This window comes from Cetorhinus maximus, unplaced genomic scaffold, assembly GCF_964194155.1.
Source record: "Cetorhinus maximus unplaced genomic scaffold, sCetMax3.hap1.1 HAP1_SCAFFOLD_45, whole genome shotgun sequence".
In the NCBI taxonomy this organism is placed as follows: domain Eukaryota; kingdom Metazoa; phylum Chordata; class Chondrichthyes; order Lamniformes; family Cetorhinidae; genus Cetorhinus; species Cetorhinus maximus.
Window position 1 is genome coordinate 928,672 of NW_027596100.1, and position 11,149 is coordinate 939,820.

The window sequence follows — 11,149 nt, forward strand, 5'->3', positions numbered from 1 at the left end:
AAAACAGCAACATGGAAAAACACCAACACATTGAACCACAACCTCAACATTGAAAATCACCAACAAATTAAACAACAACCTCAGCAATGATTAACATCAAAAAATTCAGCATTCAAAAACACCAAAAAATTCAACAAAAACCTCAACAATGAAAAACACCAACATATTGAACAAAAACCTCAACAATGAAAAACACCAAAAAATTCAACAACAACCTCAATTTGAAAAACACCGACAGATTTAACTACCTCAACATTCAAATACACCAACAAATTCAACAACAAACGCAGCTTTGAAAAACACCAACTAAATCAACAACCTCAACATTGAAAAACATAAACAAATTCAACAACAACCTCAACTTTTAAAGATACAAAAAGGTTCAACAGAATAAAAATTGATATCACCAACAAATTCAACAACAACCTCAAAATTGAAAATCACCAACAAATTTAACAACAACCTCAACAATGAAAAACATCAAAAATGCAACAACAACAACCACAACAATGAATAACACCAAACAATAAAACAACAACCTCAACATTCAAAAACACCAACAAATTCAACAAAAACCTCAACAATTAAAAACACCAACAAATTCAACAACATCATCAACTTTGAAAAATACCAACAAATTCAACAACCTCAACATTGAAAAACACCAACAAATTCAACAACAAGCTCAACATTGAAAATCTCCAAAAAATTCAACAACAACCTCTCCATTGAAAAACTCCATTATTTCAACAACAACCTCAACAATGAAAAACACCAAAAATTCAACAACAAACACAACATTGAAAATCACCATCAAATTCAACAAAACCTCAACTTTGAAAAACACCAACAAATTCAAAAACAGCAACATGGAAAAACACCAACAAATTGAACCACAACCTCAACATTGAAAATCACCAACAAAATCAACAACAACCTCAACAATGAAAAACACCAACAAATTCAACAAAAACCCCAACTAAGAAAAACACCAAAAAATTCATCAACAACCTCAACATTCAAAAACACCAACAAATTCAAAAGAATCCTCAACAATGAAAAACACCAAAAGATTCGACAACAACCTCAACATTGAAAATCACCAACAAATTCAACAAAAACGTCAACAATGAAAAACACCAATAAATTCAACAACCTCAACATTGAGAATCACCAAAAAATTCAACAATAACCTCAACAATGAAAAACACCAAAAAATTCAACAACCTCAACATTGAGAATCAGCAACAAATTCAACTGGAACCCCAACTTTGAAAAATATAAAAAGATTCAAATAAAAACATTGAATACACCAATAAATTCAACAACAACCTCAACATTGAAAATCATAACATATTCAACATCAACCTCAACTTTGAAAAACACCAAAAAAAATTCATCAACAACCTCAACATTCAAAAACACCAAAAAATTCAACAAAAACCTCAACAATGAAAAACACCAAAAAATTCAACAACAACCTCAAATTTGAAAAACACCAACAACTTCAACAACCTCAACATTGAGAAACAGCAACAAATTCAACAACAACCTCATAATTGAAAATCACCAACAAATTTAGCAACAACCTCAACAATGAAAAACATCAAAAATGCAACAACAACAACCACAACAATGAATAACACCAAACAATTCAACAACAACCTCAACATTCAAAAACACCAACAAATTCAACAACAAACTCAACATTGAAAATCTCCAACAAATTCAACAACAACCTCACCATTGAAAAACTCCATTATTTCAACAACAACCTCAACAATGAAAAACACCTAAAAATTCAACAACAAACGCAACATTGAAAATCACCAACAAATTCAACAACAACCTCAACTTTGAAAAACACCAACAAATTCAAAAACAGCAACATGGAAAAACACCAACACATTGAACTACAACCTCAACATTGAAAATCACCAACAAATTCAACAACAACCTCAGCAATGAATAACATCAAAAAATTCAGCATTCAAAAACACCAAAAAATTCAACAAAAACCTCAACAATGAAAAACACCAACATATTGAACAAAAACCTCAACAATGAAAAACACCAAAAAATTCAACAACAACCTCAATTTGAAAAACACCGACAGATTTAACTACCTCAACATTCAAATACACCAACAAATTCAACAACAAACGCAGCTTTGAAAAACACCAACTAAATCAACAACCTCAACATTGAAAAACATAAACAAATTCAACAACAACCTCAACTTTTAAAGATACAAAAAGGTTCAACAGAATAAAAATTGATAACACCAACAAATTCAACAACAACCTCAAAATTGAAAATCACCAACAAATTTAACAACAACCTCAACAATGAAAAACATCAAAAATGCAACAACAACAACCACAACAATGAATAACACCAAACAATTCAACAACAACCTCAACATTCAAAAACACCAACAAATTCAACAAAACCTCAACAATTAAAAACACCAACAAATTCAACAACATCGTCAACTTTGAAAAATACCAACAAATTCAACAACCTCAACATTGAAAAACATCAACAATATCAACAACAAACTCAACATTGAAAATCTCCAAAAAATTCAACAACAACCTCTCCATTGAAAAACTCCATTATTTCAACAACAACCTCAACAATGAAAAACACCAAAAATTCAACAACAAACACAACATTGAAAATCACCATCAAATTCAACAAAACCTCAACTTTGAAGAACACCAACAAATTCAAAAACAGCAACATGGAAAAACACCAACAAATTGAACCACACCCTCAACATTGAAAATCACCAACAAATTCAACAACAACCTCAACAATGAAAAACACCAACAAATTCAACAAATACCCCAACTAAGAAAAACACCAAAAAATTCATCAACAACCTCAACATTCAAAAACACCAACAAATTCAAAAGAATCCTCAACAATGAAAAACACCAAAAGATTCGACAACAACCTCAACATTGAAAATCACCAAAAAATTCAACAATAACCTCAACAATGAAAAACACCAACAAATTCAACAATAACCTCAACTTTGAAAAACACCAAAAAATTCAACAACCTCAACATTGAGAATCAGCAAAATAATTCAACTGGAACCCCAACTTTGAAAAATACAAAAAGATTCAAATAAAAACATTGAATACACCAATAAATTCAACAACAACCTCAACATTGAAAATCATAACATATACAACATCAACCTCAACTTTGAAAAACACCAAAAAAATTCATCAACAACCTCAACATTCAAAAACACCAAATAATTCAACAAAAACCTCAACAATGAAAAACACCAAAAAATTCAACAACAACCTCAAATTTGAAAAACACCAACAACTTCAACAACCTCAACATTGAGAAACAGCAACAAATTCAACAACAACCTCATAATTGAAAATCACCAACAAATTTAGCAACAACCTCAACAATGAAAAACATCAAAAATGCAACAACAACAACCACAACAATGAATAACACCAAACAATTCAACAACAACCTCAACATTCAAAAACACCAACAAATTCAACAACAAACTCAACATTGAAAATCTCCAACAAATTCAACAACAACCTCACCATTGAAAAACTCCATTATTTCAACAACAACCTCAACAATGAAAAACACCAAAAAATTCAACAACAAACGCAACATTGAAAATCACCAACAAATTCAACAACAACCTCAACTTTGAAAAACACCAACAAATTCAAAAACAGCAACATGGAAAAACACCAACACATTGAACCACAACATCAACATTGAAAATCACCAACAAATTCAACAACAACCTCAGCAATGAATAACATCAAAAAATTCAGCATTCAAAAACACCAAAAAATTCAACAAAAACCTCAACAATGAAAAACACCAACATATTGAACAAAAACCTCAACAATGAAAAACACCAAAAAATTCAACAACAACCTCAATTTGAAAAACACCGACAGATTTAACTACCTCAACATTCAAATACACCAACAAATTCAACAACAAACGCAGCTTTGAAAAACACCAACTAAATCAACAACCTCAACATTGAAAAACATAAACAAATTCAACAACAACCTCAACTTTTAAAGATACAAAAAGGTTCAACAGAATAAAAATTGATAACACCAACAAATTCAACAACAACCTCAAAATTGAAAATCACCAACAAATTTAACAACAACCTCAACAATGAAAAACATCAAAAATGCAACAACAACAACCACAACAATGAATAACACCAAACAATTCAACAACAACCTCAACATTCAAAAACACCAACAAATTCAACAAAAACCTCAACAATTAAAAACACCAACAAATTCAACAACATCGTCAACTTTGAAAAATACCAACAAATTCAACAACCTCAACATTGCAAAACACCAACAAATTCAACAACAAACTCAACATTGAAAATCTCCAAAAAATTCAACAACAACCTCTCCATTGAAAAACTCCATTATTTCAACAACAACCTCAACAATGAAAAACACCAAAAATTCAACAACAAACACAACATTGAAAATCACCATCAAATTCAACAAAACCTCAACTTTGAAAAACACCAACAAATTCAAAAACAGCAACATGGAAAAACACCAACAAATTGAACCACAACCTCAACATTGAAAATCACCAACAAATTCAACAACAACCTCAACAATGAAAAACACCAACAAATTCAACAAAAACCCCAACTAAGAAAAACACCAAAAAATTCATCAACAACCTCAACATTCAAAAACACCAACAAATTCAAAAGAATCCTCAACAATGAAAAACACCAAAAGATTCGACAACAACCTCAACATTGAAAATCACCAACAAATTCAACAAAAACCTCAACAATGAAAAACACCAATAAATTCAACAACCTCAACATTGAGAATCACCAAAAAATTCAACAATAACCTCAACAATGAAAAACACCAACAAATTCAACAATAACCTCAACTTTGAAAAACACCAAAAAATTCAACAACCTCAACATTGAGAATCAGCAACAAATTCAACTGGAACCCCAACTTTGAAAAATACAAAAAGATTCAAATAAAAACATTGAATACACCAATAAATTCAACAACAACCTCAACATTGAAAATCATAACATATTCAACATCAACCTCAACTTTGAAAAACACCAAAAAAATTCATCAACAACCTCAACATTCAAAAACACCAAAAAATTCAACAAAAACCTCAACAATGAAAAACACCAAAAAATTCAACAACAACCTCAAATTTGAAAAACACCAACAACTTCAACAACCTCAACATTGAGAAACAGCAACAAATTCAACAACAACCTCATAATTGAAAATCACCAACAAATTTAGCAACAACCTCAACAATGAAAAACATCAAAAATTCAACACCAACAGCCACAACAATGAAAAACACCATAAAATTCAACAACAACCTCAACATTGAAAAAGACCAACAAATTCAACTGCAACCTAAACTTTGAAAAATACAAAGAAGATAAAAAAATAACCATTGATAACACCAATAAATTCAACAACCTCAACACTGAAAATCACCAGCAAATTCAACAACAACCGCAGCAATGACAAAGATCAAAAAAATAACCAACAACCTCAACTTTGAATAACATCAAAAAATTCAACAACCTCAACATTGAGAAAAAGCAACAAATTCAACTGCAACCTCAACTTTGAAAAATACAAAAAGATTCAAATAAAAACATTGAATACACCAATAAATTCAACAACAACCTCAACAATGAAAAACACCGAGAATTTCATCAACCACCTCAACATTCAAAAACACCAAAAAATTCAACAAAAACCTCAACAATGAAAAACACCAAAAAATTCAACAACAACCTCAACTTTGAAAAACACCAAAAAATTCGTCAACCTCAACATTGAGAAACAGCAACAAATTCAACAACCTCAACATTGAAAAATACAAAAATATTCAAGTAAAAACATTGAATACACCAATAAATTCAACAACAACCTCAACATTGAAAATCATAACAAATTCAACATCAACCTTAACTTTGAAAAACACCAACAAATTCAAAAACCTCAACATGGAAAAACATGAACAAATTGAACCACAACCTCAACATTGAAAATCACCAACAAATTTAGCAACAACCTCAACAATGAAAAACACCAACAAATTCAACAGAATCCTCAACAATGAAAAACACCAAAAGATTCGACAACAACCTCAACATTGAAAATCACCAGCAAATTCAACAAAAACCTCAACAATGAAAAACACCAATAAATTCAACAACCTCAACATTGAGAAACAGCAACAAATTGAACTGGAACCTCAACTTTGAAAAATACAAAAAGATTCAAATAAAAACATTGAATACACCAATAAATTCAACAACAACCTCAACATTGAAAATCATAACAAATGCAACATCAACCTCAACATTGAAAAACACCAAAAAAATTCATCAACAACCTCAACATTCAAAAACACCAAAAAATTCAACAAAAACCTCAACAATGAAAAACACCAAGAAATTCAACAACAACCTCAAATTTGAAAAACACCAACAACTTCAACAACCTCAACATTGAAAAACACCAAGAAATTCAACTGGAACCTCAACTTTGAAAAATACAAAATGATACAAAAAAAAAACATTGAATACACCAATAAATTCAACAACATCCTCAATTTGGAAAATCTCCTAAAAATTCAACAACAACCTCAACTTTAAAAAACACCAACAAATTCAAAAACCTCAACATGGAAAAATACCAACAAATTCAACGACAACCTCAATATTGAAAAACACCAACAAATTCAACAAAAACCTAAACAATGAAATACACCAAAAAATTCAACAACAAACTCAATTTGAAAAACACCAACAAATTTAACAACCTCAACATTCAAATACACCAACAAATTCAACAACAAACGCAGCTCTGAAAAACACCAACAAATTCAACAACCTCAACATTGAAATACACCAACAAATTCAACATCAAGCTCAACTTTTGAAAATACAAAAAGGTTCAACAGAATAAAAATTGATAACACCAACAAATTCAACAACAGCCTCAAAATTGAAAATCACCAACAAATTAAACAACAACCTCAACAATGAAAAATATCAAAAATTCAACAGCAACAGCCAAAACAATGAAAAACACTATAAAATTCAACAACAACCTCAACATTGAAAAACACCAACAAATTCAACAACAACCACAACAATGAAAAACACCACAAAATTCATCAACAACCTCAACATTGAAAAACACCAACAAATTCAACAACAAACGCAGCTTTGAAAAGCACCAACAAATTCAACAACAACCTCAACATTGAAAATCACCAACAAATTCAACAAAAACCTCAACAATGAAAAACACCAAAAAATTCAACAACAGCCTCAACTTTGAAAAACACCAACAACTTCAACAACCTCAACATTGAGAAACAGCAACAAATTCAACTGCAAACTCAACTTTGAAAAATACAAAAACGATCAAAAAAAAGCATTGATAACACCAATAAATACAACAACCTCAACATAGAAAATCACCAACAAATTCAACAACAACCTCAGCAATGATTAACATCAAAAAATTCAACAATCAAAAACACCAAAAAATTCAACAAAAACCTCAACAATGAAAAACACCAACAAATTCAACAAAAACCTCAACAATGAAAAACACCAAAAAATTCAACAACAACCTCAATTTGAAAAACACCGACAGATTTAACAACCTCAACATTCAAATACACCAACAAATTCAACAACAAACGCAGCTTTGAAAAACACCAACTAAATCAACAACCTCAACATTGAAAAACATAAACAAATTCAACAACAACCTCAACTTTTAAAGATACAAAAAGGTTCAACAGAATAAAAATTGATAACACCAACAAATTCAACAACAACCTCAAAATTGAAAATCACCAACAAATTTAACAACAACCTCAACAATGAAAAACATCAAAAATGCAACAACAACAACCACAACAATGAATAACACCAAACAATTCAACAACAACCTCAACATTCAAAAACACCAACATATTCAACAAAAACCTCAACAATTAAAAACACCAACAAATTCAACAACAACGTCAACTTTGAAAAATACCAACAAATTCAACAACCTCAACATTGAAAAACACCAACAAATTCAACAACAAACTCAACATTGAAAATCTCCAACAAATTCAACAACAACCTCACCATTGAAAAACTCCATTATTTCAACAACAACCTCAACAATGAAAAACACCAAAAAATTCAACAACAAACGCAACATTGAAAATCACCAACAAATTCAACAACAACCTCAACTTTGAAAAACACCAACAAATTCAAAAACAGCAACATGGAAAAACACCAACACATTGAACCACAACCTCAACATTGAAAATCACCAACAAATTCAACAACAATCTCAGCAATGAATAACATCAAAAAATTCAACATTCAGAAACACCAAAAAATTCAACAAAAACCTCAACATTGAAAAACACCAACAAATTCAACTGGAACCTCAACTTTGAAAAATACAAAATCAATCAAAAAAAAAACATTGAATAGACCAATAAATTCAACAACATCCTCAATATTGAAAATCACCAAAAAAATTCAACAAAAACCTCAACAATGAAAAACACCAAAAAATTCATCAACAACCTCAACATTCAAAAACAACAACAAATTCAACAGAATCCTCAAGAATGAAAAACACCAAAAGATTCGACAACAACCTCAACATTGAAAATCACCAACAAATTCAACAAAAACCTCAACAATGAAAAACACCAATAAATTCAACAACCTCAACATTGAGAATCACCAAAAAATTCAACAATAACCTCAACAATGAAAAACACCAACAAATTCAACAACAACCTCAACTTTGAAAAACACCAAAAAATTCAACAACCTCAACATTGAGAATCAGCAACAAATTCAACTGGAACCTCAACTTTGAAAAATACAAAAAGATTCAAATTAAAACATTGAATACACCAATAAATTCAACGACAACCTCAACATTGAAAATCATAACAAATTCAACATCAACCTCAACTTTGAAAAACCCCAAAAAAATTCATCAACAACCTCAACATTCAAAAACACCAAAAAATTCAACAAAAACCTCAAGAATGAAAAACACCAAAAAATTCAACAACAACCTCAAATTTGAAAAACACCAACAAATTCAAAAACCTCAACATGGAAAAATACCAACAAATTCAACGACAACCTCAATATTGAAAATAACCAACAAATTCAACAACAACCTCAACTAAGAAAAACACCAACAAATTCAACAAAAACCTCAACAATGAAAAACACCAAAAAATTCAACAACAACCTCAATTTGAAAATCACCAACAGATTTAAATACCTCAACATTCAAATACACCAACAAATTCAACAACAAACGCAGCTCTGAAAAACACCAACAAATTCAACAACCTCAACATTGAAATACACCAACAAATTCAACATCAACCTCAACTTTTAAAAATACAAAAAGGTTTAACAGAATAAAAATTGATAACACCAACAAATTCAACAACAGCCTCAAAATTGAAAATCACCAACAAATTTAACAACAACCTCAACAATGAAAAATATCAAAAATTGAACAACAACAGCCAAAACAATGAAAAACACCATAAAATTCAACAACAACCTCAACATTCAAAAACACCAACAAATTCAACAACAACCACAACAATGAAAAACACCACAAAATTCATGAACAACTTCAACATTGAAAAACACCAAAAATTCAACAACAAACGCAGCTTTGAAAAGCACCAACAAATTCAACAACAACCTCAACATTGAAAAACTCCAACAATTTCAACAACAACCTCATCAATGAAAAATACCAAAAAATTCAACAACAAACTCAACATTGACATTCACCAACAAGTTCAACAACAACCTCAACTTTGAAAAACAACACCAAATTCAAAAACCTCAACATGGAAAAACACCAACAAATTGAACAACAACCTCAACAATGAAAAACACCAACAAATTCAACAAAAACCTCAACAAAGAAAAACACCAAAAAATTCATCAACAACCTCAAAATTCAAAACACCAACAAATTCAACAGAATCCTCAACAATGAAAAACACCAAAAATTCAACAACAACCTCAACATTGAAAATCACCATCAAATTCAACAAAAACCTCAACAATGAATAACACCAATAAATTCAACAAACTCAACATTGAAAATCACCAAATAATTCAACAATAACCTCAACAAAGAAAAACGCCAACAAATTCAACATCAAACTCAACTTTGAAAGACACCAAAATATTCGACAACCTCAACATTGAGAAACAGCACCAAATTCAACTGGAACCTCAACTTTGAAAAATACAAAAAGATTCAAATTAAAACATTGAATACACCAATAAATTCAACATCAACCTCAGCTTTGAAAAACACCAACAAATTAAAAAACCTAAACATGGAAAAAGACCAACAAATTCAACCACAACCTCAACAATGAAAATCACCAAGATATTCAACAACAAACTCAACATTGAAAATCTCCAAAAAATTCAACAACAACCTCACCATTGAAAAACTCCATTATTTCAACAACAACCTCAACAATGAAAAACACCAAAAAATTCAACAACAAACGCAACATTGAAAATCACCAACAAATTCAACATCAACCTCAACTTTGAAAAACACCAACAAATTCAAAAACAGCAACATGGAAAAACACCAACAAATTGAACCACAACCTCAACATTGAAAATCAACAACAAATTCAACAACAACCTCAGCAATGAATAACATCAATAAATTCAACATTCAAAAACACCAAATAATTCAACAAAAACCTCAACAACGAAAAACACCAACATATTGAACAAAAACCTCAACAATGAAAAACACCAAAAAATTCAACAACAACCTCAATTTGAAAAACACCGACAGATTTAACTACCTCAACATTCAAATACACCAACAAATTCAACAACAAACGCAGCTTTGAAAAACACCAACTAAATCAACAACCTCAACATTGAAAAACATAAACACATTCAACAACAACCTCAACTTTTAAAGATACAAAAAGGTTCAACAGAATAAAAATTGATAACACCAACAAATTCAACAAC